This window comes from Acinonyx jubatus, chromosome D4 (assembly GCF_027475565.1).
Source record: "Acinonyx jubatus isolate Ajub_Pintada_27869175 chromosome D4, VMU_Ajub_asm_v1.0, whole genome shotgun sequence".
Classification (NCBI taxonomy): Eukaryota; Metazoa; Chordata; class Mammalia; order Carnivora; family Felidae; genus Acinonyx; species Acinonyx jubatus.
The window spans coordinates 74,919,552-74,934,558 of record NC_069391.1 but is presented as its reverse complement, the minus strand read 5'-3'; the positions used below and the strand labels follow the sequence as shown (position 1 = coordinate 74,934,558).

The window sequence follows — 15,007 nt, the reverse complement described above, 5'->3', positions numbered from 1 at the left end:
AGCTCTTGGCTCTTATAGTGTCTAGATCAGTTGACACTCGTTATGTCCAGAAGGCGAGACTGAGCGAGACCTAGAGGGAAGCAAAGCTAAGAGGTGGAAGAGACTGCATGGTTTAATGATATGAGCCAATGAAACCCTTCATTAAAAAAAAAAAAAACATGTAATGGGACGGCTGGGGGGCTCAGTCAGGTTAAGCGTCTGACTTTGGCTCAGGTCGTGATCTCATGGTTTGTGGGTTCGATTCCCATGTTGGGCTCTGTACCGATAGTGAGGAGTCTGCCTGGGATTCTGTCTCTCCCTCTCCCTCTGCCCTTCCCCAACTTGTGTGCGTGCGCCCTGTCTCTCTCAAAATAAATAAAAATTTTAAAAACCCATTTAAAAATGTTACGTATGTATGAATGCATTTATATTATTTAAAAATGTATTTGTCTGGCTAGAGTCATGTTGGTTCTCTGTCTTTAACACCAGAGCCCTAATGAATGCAAGAGTTACAATCTATTGAATCTTCAATGGACCGGGAATTGTACTAGATTCTTTAAACACGTGATCTCATTTCAATTTATCCTCCACAACAATCCCATTATCTTTCCCATTTTATAGGTGAAGAGACAGAGGCTGAGCGGGTACTAGCAACTTTACCTGCGGTCACACATGTCTCCTGAGTCGCTTCAGACTCAGTTCTACTGGCCTACAAGACTCTGCCCTCTGCTTCACCACGTGGGTTTCCGTAACAAAGTCAGTTCCTGGATGTGGGAGGAAACTTCTTTCAGGGAAGAAAACCAACCCACCCCCTTAAGAAATGGACTCTTGAAAGAATCCCTCCAGGAATACTGCTTAACAATGGCAACAATGGCATCCCCTTGGGGGGGACTCTGTTTGAAGACAACTCTTTTGTCTTCCTTAATTCCCACCCCCCCCCCCCCCCACCTTCTCCCTCCACACTCTTCACCTCTCTGGTGCTAGGAATTCTGGTCAACATCAGGAAGGCCTTCTTCCCGTAAAAGAATGAGAAGGAATCCTGATATCTGAGGGAATACAAGTTGGTACACGGATCGTAAGTTAAATGCCCTCGTTTGCCATGCAGTTTTACTTTAACTGGGAAAATATGGCAAGCCACTGAAGGATTCTAAGAAAGGAGAAGGGTCTGATTAGATTTGTATTTTAGTGTGAAGCGGACTGAGATGATTTGTATTGAAGATCAGAAAGCCAGTTACTTGCAGATGGCCTCACAAGAATTCCTGCAGGTTGTGCTTTGAGCTAGGGTGTCCAACACCCAAGTCATTTTGGGGGGGGGCACCCTCAGCTGAAGGAAGGGGCCTTACCCTAATTTGCACAAAGGCACCCGTGGGCTAGTAGCAGTCCTGATTTTGCAGAAGACAAGACAAGGCACGGAACTAAGGCGGTGGCAGAGAGATTAGAGAAGGGGACAAGTTGACATTTGCCTCCCTGAGTTCGAGGTGCTTATGTGAAAACCAAGACAGCTGTATGATACCCTTCATGAGATGTCCTTATGTGACTAGAAATTCATTAAAGGCTGGGTCTAAAAACATAATGTGGAAGTTGCGAATGCATACCCAAAGGATAGTTTGTGGGCTTGTGGGCTGAGACAGGGTTTCTGCTGCGAAACGCAAAAGGCACAGCCATCCATTGTTATTTATGGAGCTGTACGAGGAGGCAAGTAGTAAGTTCGTGGAGGAAATGATTAATGTTCAACAGAAGGTCCCTGCTGTATCAATTTGCCAGGCTTTTTGGTTGCACACATTAGCCCACCTAAATCTAAACCCGTAACATACACATAATGCAGAAGAAGTTGAACTTGTTTCCTGTCTCACAAATAGCCTCTTCTCATACACTCTGCTAAGCAGTCTGGATGGATAGAAACAGCTGTTCTTTGCAAGAATGCTAGATATTCTTCACTGACAGATGGCAGCAATCCCCTAGGGTGTACACACACACACACACACACACACACACACACACACACACGTGCGCACGCGCGCACACACACACACCCAGAAACCTTAGTAAGGTCAATAACTACGCTATTCATCAATGGAGTTACTAAAATTTAGAGTCAGAAGAAAAGCCTGGAATTAAAACCATAACTTTGCATTTCTTCTGGGCTCAATGCCAGCAGATTTTATTTGGGAAAGTTGCTGTGAACAAAAATGCTTCCCATTTTACACTTCACTTTTAAAGAGTAAGAGATAATTTGTCACAGCCAGATCATTAAGTGATCCCCTCCGCCCTTGTCACAGAAAGTAGAGGAACTTTAGATCTGTATCTTCTTGGAAGCATACCCGAGAAATCCTTAATGGAACGTGCCAAAATGTTGTTTGTTTAAATCACCATATTTGGAAAGATCTCTCATAAAAAACATTACTAGAAATTCTCACCGATCCCTCCAATGTCCAGCCAAAATGAATAACTAAGTAGATTTGGTTAGAGAGCTGTTATGATAGAAAGAGAATACGAATATCCAGATCATACTTTTTACAAAACTCTATACATCAGAAAACGAGTGGTGGTTTTCAAAACAGAGGACTTTTCTCCTACTTATTTAGAATATAAAGAACTATCAAATCCACATCTTCCAAAAAAACCCCATGACCCTGTTTCGGAGCATCCACCAAAATTTCTTCTCCTTAGGAGAGATAGACTGGTTGGATTCTTCCTAGAATCCTGTAATTTAGAATTAAAATAAGAGAAAAATGAAATGTTAGGTTTGAGATGGGCGGGCCCTATAGGCTATTTAGTTCACTCACCACCCAATTATTAAATTTCTTGTGGTTCATTCTGCCAAGTGGTTCTGAAACATGGCACCAAACACTTGTACAGATGGGAGAGTCGTGACCACCTGAGCTGGCTCAGTCCGTCTTTGGATGGGTCTATTGGAAAGTTTTTTTCCTTATACAGAGGCAAATTGTCTCCTTCAACATTTTCTTGTTGGCTTTGAGTCTCCAGATAGAATGCTGATAACAGTGAATATCTGAGTGCCTACAACAGGCAGGCACTGCTCTGAGTATATATCATGGATTAATTTAGTATCCAAAATAATCCTCTGGACAGGTTAATATTGATATTAATATCATCCCCAATCTGCAGAGGCAGAAAACTGAGGCACAGAAGAGTTAAATAACTTTCCCCAGATCACATGCTTTACAAGTGATAGACCCAGAGTTTGGAGTCAGGCATACTGACTCCAGAGTCCAAGTTCTATACTCTAATCACCTAAAGATTAGGTGGCTGAATCTTTGAGACTGTTTGAAGAGAGCCATCAGGCTTCCTCTGCATAGTACATAAAAAGAAAACCGTAGCTTTTAACATCATCTACTAATGAAACCATTTAAATGATTAACTTTAAAGAAAGTATTTTTTAAAAGAGGTGTGTGTGTATATATATATATTTATTACTAAAGGATGAAATTAAGCCAAACCTATGAAATCACATTACAACGGAGAGCAATCTGCTTATATAAATCTATGTTTGGACAGCAACAAAATAAAAGCACTCTTATTCTCTGTCATGAGTTAATAAGGAGCTTTATGAAAGAGCTGATCCAAGACTTCTCCATTCTGGATGAAGGTTACAGCACCGGAGGGTTCTTTCTGAAGAATGAACACCATGCCTGTCCATGCCTACCTCTCCTCTGAGATTCTGATCCAAATGGCGGGGTGTGGACCCAAGCACCAGCAGTGTCTTAAAGCTTCCTAAATGGGGGCACCTAGGTGGCTCAGTCGGTTAAGCGTCTGGCTCTTGACTTCGGCTCAGGTCATGATCTCACAGTTTATGAGTTCGAGCCCTGCATTGGGCTCCGTGTTGACAGTATGGAACCTGCATGAGATTCTCTCTCTCCTCTCTCTCTTTCCCTCCCCTGTGCGTGCTCTCTTTCTCACTCAAAAGAAATAAATACACTTAAAAAAGAGCTGCCTACAGGATTCCAATGTGACGTCAGGGTTGAGAACCATGGATGTGTGACTACCAAAATCTCTCCTGTTTCAGATGTCCACCTTGCAATTGCCACAGAAACACTCTATCGTATCCTTTTTAAAATTTTTTTTCAACGTTTATTTATTTTTTTGGGGACAGAGAGAGACAGAGCATGAACGGGGGAGGGGCAGAGAGAGAGGGAGACACAGAATCAGAAACAGGCTCCAGGCTCTGAGCCATCAGCCCAGAGCCCAACGCGGGGCTCGAACTCACGGACCGCGAGATCGTGACCTGGCTGAAGTCAGACGCTTAACCGACTGCGCCACCCAGGCGCTCCAACACTCTATCGTATCCTAATGAATCATGGACTTTCCTTTCCCTACGGGCAAACATGAGCATCATTTTATTTAAGTACTCTCAAGTGGCTCTAACATTAACTCAACTTCTTGCTAGACTTTGCTGGCCAAACCCCTCTTGTTTTTTTCCTTCCTTTGGATGCTTCTAGAGATATCCCGGCAGTTCATCCCACTTGCTTTTCATTCAATCAATTGTATAGGACACTTCATAAATTTATACATAAATTTATTACTTTGATTCTTAAAATCCTCTTAATGATTTATATCATTCCTTCTCATTCATTTTTTTTTTTTTTACCTCATTGCTTATCTTTTTAAATACATTCAACTATTTTCTTAGATGTTTATTGAAGGCCTTCTGTATTCCCCGGCCCTGATTTATCTTTCTTCAATGCACGTTTCAAAATCTGAATTCATATTGTATATCTGGTTACTTGTTGCCTGTTACTCCTGCCCCCCAAGAGAATAGTAGGTCCATGGTGACAGGGAACTTTGCTGTGCTTATACTGTATCCCTGACACCTAAAATACTGGGGGGCCATGGTAGATGCTCAATAGATATTTACCGAAGAAACAAATGAGTGAGTGAGTGAGTGAGTGAGTGAATATTAAATGGATGGCTGGGTGGATGGATACCATGTGCCAGACTTTGGTGATATAAAAAAGCGTGTTGAGCTTCCTGCCCTACGGGAGTTTGCAGTCTTAGTGCAGTTAAGCATACAAAATGCTGAGCTGTCTTGTGGACTTACAAAGAGCAGCGGGAACAGAGGGGAGAGAATCTGGGAGCCTGCCTGGATGAGTCACGAAAAACTCCCTCACAAAGCTAATACTTAAGGTGAGATGTGAAGGAAGAGAGGAATCTGTCCAGTGGCTAAGCGAGGTTTGACATTTGCAGTGGGAAGAACAAAGGGCAGGACTCTGAGCAGGGAGGACTAGATAGAACCAGAGGTTTCAGAATATTCCAGAATTCATCCACAGATTGAGGCCCAGTAGTGACTTCATCTCTTTTGTGACGAGAAAACACTCACTTCAGCTGAAACCAGATTTTCAATTTCAAGAACAGACCTCACGGGTTAAGGCCGTCTGACATACAGAGGTCATCTTTGGTTCATTTATATTAATGGCGTGGGATAGTTTGCTTAACTTCTCTGTCCTCAGTTCCCTCATTTGTAAAACGAGGATGAAAAGTAATTACTTCATTGAGTCATTTGGGGGAATAAATGCACCAATATATATGAAACACTAGTTAGTTCTGCTGGAGTGTGGCAAAGGCATTCCTAAAAAATTCCAATGCAAAATTGCACAGCAAAACCCAGAGTTTATTGGAAAAGCAGGGATGGGGCACAGCCTTCAAAAACTTCACCAGGGACACATTTAAAAAAAGAGACAAACCCAATAAAAATGGTAGCACGGCTTTGCACATGTTAAGTGGTTAATAAATATTATTTTAAATGAGGCACTTGACCTTGAAAAAGATCTAAAGTCTTGCTTCCAGAAATGGGCATTGGAAGGGTTGCAGCTTCCAATGAGTTACTATGGCAGGAGGGATATGTGAACTCAAACTGAAGGTTCTAGACCAGACATGGATGGATGGGGCCTATTCCACAGCTGTGAACAGAAGTGTGGGGTATATGTGTGTGTGCGTGTGCACATGCGTTTTGCATATTCCTACAAGGGCTCTGTTAGTTAGGTGCTGTCTCCTATGTTCACCCAGTGTTTCTCAAGGACAAAATCGTGCACAATCAACTGTGAAGGCTGCATTATGCTCAAAAGTGTTCCCTAATATATTCAACACGTTGGAAAATATTCACATTTTCAAAACTGGCATTATAGGACTGACTGACAGTGTTCGATAAAGAACAGCTGTTATAAAAAATTTTTAAAGCTCCATAATATTTTACGTATCAACCAGCTGGCAACATAAATTTCTTCAATGACTTAGGATGACTCCCTAGACTGTACCCTCCCCCCACCCCTGTTTGGTAACCTTTGAACCCAACAAAGCTGCTGGGGCACTAGTTGGAGTTTGGAACTTGGGTCCTTTTCTTATCCCTCAAAGTCCCTTAACCCAAAACAACTGAGAAAACACCATAGAAGAATGGGCTAAGTACAAAATGCAATTTCATTCAAAAACGATGAAATACCCCACTCCACATGCCCCCACAACTGCTGGCTTACTCGTCCACTCATAACTTGAGCAGATACAAAAGGTCTGTAGGGTAAAAGGGGTTTTTAAGAAGACAACTCGATTTTCAGGGCACCTGGTGGCTCAGTCCGTTGAGCATCCGGCTTCGGCTCAGGTCATAATCTCACCCTTCGTGAGTTTGAGCCCCACGTGGGGCTCTGTGCTGACAGCTCAGAGCCTGGAGCCTCCTTCCAATTCTGTGTCCTCCTCTCTCTCTGCCCCACCCCTGCTTGTGTTCTGTCTCTCTCTGTCTTTCAAAATGAGTAAACATAAAAAAAGATTAAAAAAAAAAAAAAAAGAAGACAACTCCATTTTCAAGAAAAGGGAAAAAAAAGGAAAGATTCCTAAAATTCCCATTTTCTTTATTGCATACATTAAAAAGCTAAAGCTCTCAACTATTAAAAAGCTTAATTCTAAGACTTGAAGTCCCAGAGTCCAAAATTTGGGAGGGAGCCAGCTCAAGGTACACACATCAGATCTAGCTAAAAAGTGCTTTTAAAAATTGATCATGTGGCATTTGAAATAAATCTTTATTTAAAATCAATGCTTTCCTATCCTCATGTAAAATATTGATAAATATTGATAAATAAAAATATTGATAAATATTGATAAATAAAATTTTGGTGAGAGTTATAGGAGAGTTTATCTAAAGAAAAAAAGTGACTAAAAACCGTACTAAGGCTTGAAGTCTTTGTTTTGCATCTTCACTAAGGGGACTGATAACTTTCATCCTCTCAAACCTGCCTCTTCAACTTGAATGTGCAAACACCCAGAGTCTTATTAAAATGCAGTTCTTGGGGCACCTGCAGACTTGGCTCAGTCCGTTAAGCGTCCAGCTCTTGATTTCGGCTCAGGTCACGATCTCGTGGTTTGTAAGTTCAAGCCCCACCTCGGGGCTCTGCACTGACGTCGCGGAGCCTGCTGGGGATTCACTCTCTTTCCCTGTCTCTGGCCCTCCCCCACGCATATGCGCGCGCGCGCGCGCGCTCTCTCACTATAAATAAAGCTTTAAAAAAAAATTTTTTTTTAAGTAGCTCTTTTCAGTGCAAATCTGGAAATCCCCCAGTTGATGAAGGGTCTAGTAAGTTAATGTGTCAAAAGAAGTTGTTTTGAAACACAAAATTATATTCTGACTTTACTCACTGAACATACATATTTGCCCTGATTTCTCTTCTGAGCTGCGTGGACCATCCTTGTACCCTTGATCACACAGGACACACAGGAACCTCAAGCTGGGCACGAACCTGGCGCCCAGGGGTTCAGCCTTTTGGGTTAACAAAGCCCTTGGAAGCTCTCTGCTCCGCTTGGCCGCCAGATGGCGCTACGTCCCCATTCTTGCCTGCGGCCCCGGGGCTCCTTGAACTCCACCCAGACGTTAGCACGCTCGCTCCCTCCACCCTCCGAACAGCTGCATTCTCTTTGCTAACACAGGCGTTTTTCAAAATCTCATTAGATATCTAATATTTTCGGCCAAGTTCGTGGCCCGAGGGCACTGCACCCTCCCCGGAGGACTCCTTAGAATCTGGCAAAGGTTCTAGGATGAAGGAAACCTGTGTTGTTAAAAAAAAAAAAAAAAAGGGGGAAATGGGGGACCCACTTACGGGGGCGAACTTTGGTCTTGGAAACAAAACGGATGTGAGAAGGCCCAGGGGGGTGTCTTGACGCTGTATATTCTCCCCTCCCCACCCCCCCACCACCCCAGTGATACTTAATCTGTAGTATTTGCAGCATTTCTCAGGGCTGGATTAGCCCGTGCAAGCAAAGTGTGTAATCGGCATTAATCTCCCAGAATGTCACTGCTACCGCCTATCAATCTGCATAAATTCTACCACAAAACTTTAGGAAGAAATGCTATTCAGAGCAAATGATGCATCAAATTCAAACAGGCCATCAAGATTGCTAATGGATTTTAATAGCAGCTATTACAGCATAATAGTATTTTCCCAACAGCTGTTTGTTGATACAATTCTCCGTTTACAGGACCTTTCTGTCCAATCCCAGGAGATGGCCCGCCATTCATTTATAATCATTTGGTTCCGCCTACAAACAAATGCGACTTTATTTGCATTTGGAGACTGAATGGTCTGCAGATTTGACCCACTCGCACCTCATTCAAGGAAACCAGCAGCGAATTATTACAGAGTAATTAGTTAATATTTAGATGTACTAACTACTGCCAGAATAAATAGAGTCAATTGGTGAACTCAAAGATTTTTTATTGATTGCTTGGCTATATTCGGAGTGATGTTAGCCGTTGAAAACTGCCTTTTACTCTTATGTAAATGAATAATAGACCTAAACTAGAATGAAGACTGGAGTTTTTGCAAGTAAAGGACTCAGAAACCATCCTGAGTTTTTCTGCTGGAGAAAACTAATAATTAGAGAATGCCACTAAATCACGGGCACTTGATTGGTGGCAATAATTGTGATAAGAATCGAAGCGAGGGAGAATTTATCCGTGAAACGTAAAACTTTGTCTCTTGTGGAATGATGGAGATATTACAGCATTGAAAATAAATATCAGTTCATGGGTTCACAAAGCATCACCGAAGGAATGCGTTTAAAATGTGAATTCCTGGCTCCTACCCCAGAGGTTTGAGGCAGGGCCCAGGAATTCACATTTTAACAAGCACTGCAGCGGATTCTGGCGTCCCTCATCCATGGACCACACTTCGAGCAAAGCTGAGAAAAATGGCATCAGGTTATAAGCCTAATTTATCCCCAAAGTCTTAATGCAGCTTGAAGCTTTAATGACCCCAGAAGTACACGTTTTTAAAAGTACATGAAACATTGATTTTTATGAACGCTTATTTTTATTCCTTTTACACTTATTTGGTTCTGTACATTTGGGGAAAAAAATATTTTTAACGATAGTATTTTTCATCCAGTTCACGTCTGCCAACTTCTATCGGGAGACTAAAGGGAGAATCCGAAGTCTCAGGATTACTCAAACTTTACAAAACTAAGTTAAGTGGAAAAGAAAGGAAAATATTTGCACTTCCAAATGCCGTTCTTTATGTACGTGTATAGAATTTGTACTTCTGCCAATATGAATGTGTACAAAGGCACCCAGGCTTCCGGGGCAAACCGTACGGAGCTTCCTTAGATGCGGGCTTGATGAAACTAGGAAGTAACACTCAACCCTCTGTCCTGTCCAGCCACTGTTGATTTGGTTTCAGAGGAATATGCATGGATTTGCAGTCTGGCAGGTGCTGGGGGTGATCTCTCGATCGGCACCGCAGAGTTGGAGAAGAATGCGGCGCAAATAACGAGAGGAAATGATCGCTCTGTTGAGTCTGGGTATTTGGAAGGGATGCCGGCATCTTACGCTCCTTAGAACTTTAAAAAGCACTCTCCCATCACCTCATTTGACCCTCACCCTCTTCACGGGCAGGTAGTGTTTTTCCCACTTTCTAGACGAGAAGGTGAAGGCCCTGAGGATTTTCTGTGATCTGTCCAGAAAAAAAAAAATTACTGGTAGCAAATGGCTGAGAACTCAAAGCCAAGGTTCTGACTCTTCTCTATGTCAAGGTGGCCCTTGACCAGGGGTCCGGTCCAGGCAACGACGACTAGGAGGTGTCAGAAAATTCAAGAAGGAGCAGGTCAGCATGTGGCAAACAGGGACAAGAACCGTAAGGCCTGCTATGCTCCAGAGCAAGGCAAAGCAGGAAGAGCAGACCAGATCAGAAGAACAAGCCCCTCCCCACTTTTAAAATTTTATTTATTTTGAGAGAGTGCACAGGGGAGGGACAACGAGAGAGAATTCCAAGCAGGCTCCGCACTCTTCCAGCATAAAGCTCTATGCAGGGATCCAACTCATGAACCATGAGATTATGACCTGAGCTGAAGTCAGATGCTTAACTCACAGAGCCACCCAGGTGCCCCAGAACAGGCCCCTTTTAGTTCAAGGCCACTGAGCTGACCAGGTACAGGTATAGCTCTTGGCCAGGGTCTGGGTCTCCCTCCCTGGAGACAACCACTGTCATGGAAACAGTGCTTTTGAAGCCTGCCTCTGTCACAGAGTTCCAGTGTGACTGTGGACTCACCATTGCCTCTCTTTGACTTTTAGTTGCCTCCTTGACACAGTCAACATGATAATAATTACCTTTCAGAGTTGTTATGGGTTTTAAATAAATTACTTAAAATACGATGATGACCTTGGCCAAGAGCTTGCCCCTTGGATCCAGTCTGACCCCTTGGTGCAGAAGCCGAGCTGGTTTCCTCCTCCCCGATTGGCGCCTCATCACCTGCACACAGTGGGCCCTTCATACGTTTTCTGAATGAATGAATGAATGAATGAATGAATGAATGGATGGATATCTAGGACCAACACATACTCGCCCCATGACACACAAGCTACTTCCCTGGGCCCTTATTTCTTTTACTAGTATAATTTTTCTTTCCTCATCATCTATGGTACAAATTTTGGAGTTAACCTTTGTAATACCTTCCATCCCACCCCCGTGTCAGTATCAAGATTCTTCTTTTGTGTGACCATTGTTTTCCTTCTAACAATTCTCAATTGTATGCTCATGAAGTCTGCCCAAAGCTATCAAAGTAACCCAACTGCTCCTCCTGCCATCTCAATACGCTGCAAGCTGGACACAGCATGATTTTCATAAGTCTTACCATGACTGTAGTCAAACGTCCCCAGAAAGTGACACAAAAGGGTCACGGTATTCCACAGCATGGCTGTGCCCTACCTCTTCCCCCTCAACCCCTAATGCGTCCTTCCAGACTTAGTCTACTGAACCAACCTGAACACTGTGGTTCCCTAAACACACCGTGGATTTACCTCCTTGCTTAGCAAGGAACTTGTACATATTAAGACTCAGTAGAGGTTTCCTGAATTCAATCAAACCAAATTGAATAGAATTACCTGAATCTTTGTACTCAAAAAAGGAATATGAATGAGAAGCTCCAGCGGGGCAGGTGTTAACTTCCTCACCCCTTCCACCACCAGTCCTATCTTCTGTAAGACCCCCCTTCTCTTTTCTCGGGAGATAAAATACACAGACTGCTTCAGAGTCGAAGGTATCACCAAGAAAGGGCACAGGCGTCTGTGGGGAACAGTACTTTCTATTTGCGTAGGTCACGCATATCTCGTACGATAAAGTGGTGTTTTTATTAAAACTGCAACAATTTATCTCAGATCTACCTTTGGAGACCTTAACCTCCCAATGAACCAAAGGCTTAGTCTACTGAATTTGTGGGCACTCTCATTTTGTACACATGAGCTGGGTGTCATTTTATCCTGGGGCATTGAAGACCAGGGTCAAATGATTGATTTTCAATTTTGCTAGGAGGGTTTTTTGTTGTTGTTGTAGTCGTGTGTGTGTGCGCGCGCGCGCGCGCGCGTGTGTGTGTTTCCCTTAGACATTTTGTTTTTGGTCACTAGGTGGCTCTGAATTGCCACTGGAAAATTAAAATCGAGAAAACATTGACAAAAATATGCAATCCTTACCAAATATTTTCAAAATACTTCTTTCAACAATTTTTGACTTGAGAACATTGATTGAGGTAAACAAACAATCAAACAAAACCGTAGGCTCCAAACAGCCGTGTATTTGTCCATCTACCTTATCTAGCTTTCAAAATACATAATTTATGGCTTTATATGAAATTATGGCTGTTGTATTGGTTATAGATAGAATTTAAAAATGATTCATAAACTACGATTTAAATAATGTTACTTTGAAGCTGTAACATATTTTGCATCCTGTATGGTCAAACAGTTGAGGCTATCGGATTTACAACAAGACTTCAAATTATTGTCATATGATTATAATTGCTTTAAGATTTTTCCTAACCAAACATTAACAGCCCCCGAAAGGTCTGGAGCAAATCCCAAGATCATTTTTAAGACTGATGACTTTAAACAAAAAGAACTGTTGGAACAAAGATCTTTAAGCCAATCTGGAAATCACCATCCTGGTGGTGTTGGGGAGAGTGATTTATGGCCCTAAATTCTACTTCATCCACTAAGAAAATGCTGCATTTGAGTTCTGCAAGGGTTTAATGCATTTCCAAATTTTTAATGGCAATACGCTCATCATCTCATCCAACAGTGTGTTAATACAGGAGGAAATCATCCAAAGCCATCTCTGGGTAACTTCTTAAAACAGGAGGTGGGAGTGGGTGGAGGAGAAACATGGGGACAGTGACCACAGATGTTGTCTACCCAGCTTCAGCTTTCTGAAGGAGGCCTGTCTTTAAAACCCTAGTTGTTTCGCATCAATCTGCAGGTTCCACACATGTTAGTTTCATCTCTTAAACTCAGAAGGAGGCCGTGAGATCCTCGTGGTAGTTTTACGCCCATCCCCTAGCCCAACGCTTTCCAAACCCTCCAAGTTTTCCTTGATGTGTTTGTTCAGAATGCAGGATATACAGAGTAACTGCACCCTTGGGTCCTGACTCTTGTACGTAGGTGTCGGCGTAGGTACACAACAAATGAACACAGCATCAGACTGGCTGCTGGCATGTGAGAAGCCTAAACGGATACACTGGCTTTCCAGCAATTTGGCAATCTCGTTCCAGACAGACCACGTAAGGCACTTTTAGGCACATTACAGATAAATCCCAGACAGGGCAATCTCCAAGGGAGAGCAGCAAACATTGAACATTCATTTTCTGGGGTGCCTGGGTGGCTCGGTCGGTTGAGCGTCTGACTTCGGCTCAGGTCACGATCTCGCGGTCCGTGAGTTCGAGCCCTGCGTCGGGCTCTGTGCTCACAGCTCAGAGCCTGGAGCCTGTTTCGGATTCTGTGTCTCCCTCTCTCTCACCCTCCCCCATTCATGCTCTGTCTCTCTCTGTCTCAAAAATAAATAAACGTTAAAAAAAATTTTTTTTTAATTTGAACATTCATTTTCTGATTTGCAAACTGCTAAAACATTTAAAAACTATCAGTTTAGGGGACTAACAGCCTAGGGGACATAGCTATGTCACCTCCACCCAGTCCACCATGATCCCCCTCCTTCTGTACCTGACAAACCACTCTTCCATCAAAGCATATCTCATGGGATTTGAAAACTAAACTCTTCTTCTGCCAGAGTACTCTTATAGTGCGATGACAAAGTGCCCGGGTATTGGAGTTAAGGCTATCTGGGTTTGAAGCCGTTAAGTCACTTATTGGTTATGAGTTCTTGAGCAAGTTACTAATTTCAGTTTCTTTATCTATCAAACAGGATAATAACATGAACACAGGCCTCCCAGAGCTGTGTGAAGTTTAAACAAGTTACCTGAAAAGGACTTAGCATAGTGCCTGTTGTACCGTTGGCCACGTAAGTGTTGGTACGATATGTAGGAAGCGAGGTGAGCTAAGTGAGCAATAATTTAAGCGCTAGCCATTCTTCTGGGAGTGCTCACCCCACGTCCAAATTAGATGTGGTTCCTCTCTGGTCTCTTCCAGAGAAAACCCAATCATAACACTTAGCACATCAACCAGAAGTTGACAGTTGACTTGCCCAGTTCTTCCAAGGGACTGTAATGGAACAACAACAACAAAATGAACAGGTGAAGTTTCATATCCCCCATCCCTGTTGGAGCATTTGGGTGCGATCCCCTTAGCTTCCCTGCCTCCCTTGCTGCCTCTGAGGAGTGAAGGTTTAGACGCCATGTTTGGTAGCCACGGGAGAAGAGCACTGTTGCCTTTTACAACAGTGATGGGATACACTGGGGGTCCCAAAATGGAAGAAGAGAGTTCTGGGTAGGAGGACGGGACAGGACCAGGGGAGGGGGCAGCGTGGGGAAGAGGAAGGTTTCTTCCGTGGTTACATAGTGAGCAGTGTCCATGAGGCAAGCAATGGGAGAGGAAAGGATGCGTCGAGTTGCCATGAGCTGTGCACTTGGAGCATGTTACATAGTTTGGGAGATACTAGCAGAGATGGGAGTTCTTCTTTGGACTAGGCTTCGCTGGAAGGACCTGTGGATACCAACTTCACAAGGTTGATAAGATTACATGTTATGCACGTTAGGCCTCATTCACTAGTATCATTTATTCACTGGTGCACAGGGCAAATATTTACGAACAATTTCTCTGTGTCAGGCACTATTCCAGGCACTGACCGTAAGACCACCAACAAGACAGACCATGCCGCGGCTCACATGGAGTTACATTTTGCTTCCTGGAGACAGACAGTAAGTAAATCAATCAACCAAGAAGATGATTTCGAATAACGGTAAACCCCAAGCAGTAAGTAGCATAATGTGATGGAAAAATCAGGATGAAGTGAAAGGGCGGTTTAAGTGGGGAAATCTGGGGGGTGATAAGATGTGACGTTCATGAATGATGAAAAAAGGCCAGCTCCTTCAAATTCTGCCGTCAGATTATTCCAGACAGAAGAAACAGCAGGTGCAAAGGGCCTGGGATCAACCCTGCAGATCAGAGAAACAGAGAGATGGCTGGAGTGACAGCAGTCAAGAGACCAAAGGGCAGATCTCAGTGGCAGGAAGCTCTACATGACACAGAGCTTTGTGGGTCACAGGAATGAGCTTGGATTTTATCCAGAGAGCAATGGAAGCTACTAGAGTTAAGTTG

General features: G+C 43.2%; 1 protein-coding gene across 7 annotated transcripts in view; it reads right to left on the bottom strand.

The window, feature by feature from the left end:
- Positions 1-15,007, bottom strand: part of PRUNE2 (prune homolog 2 with BCH domain) — a 266,301-nt gene that overhangs the window by 118,525 nt on the left and 132,769 nt on the right. The window lies entirely within an intron of this gene.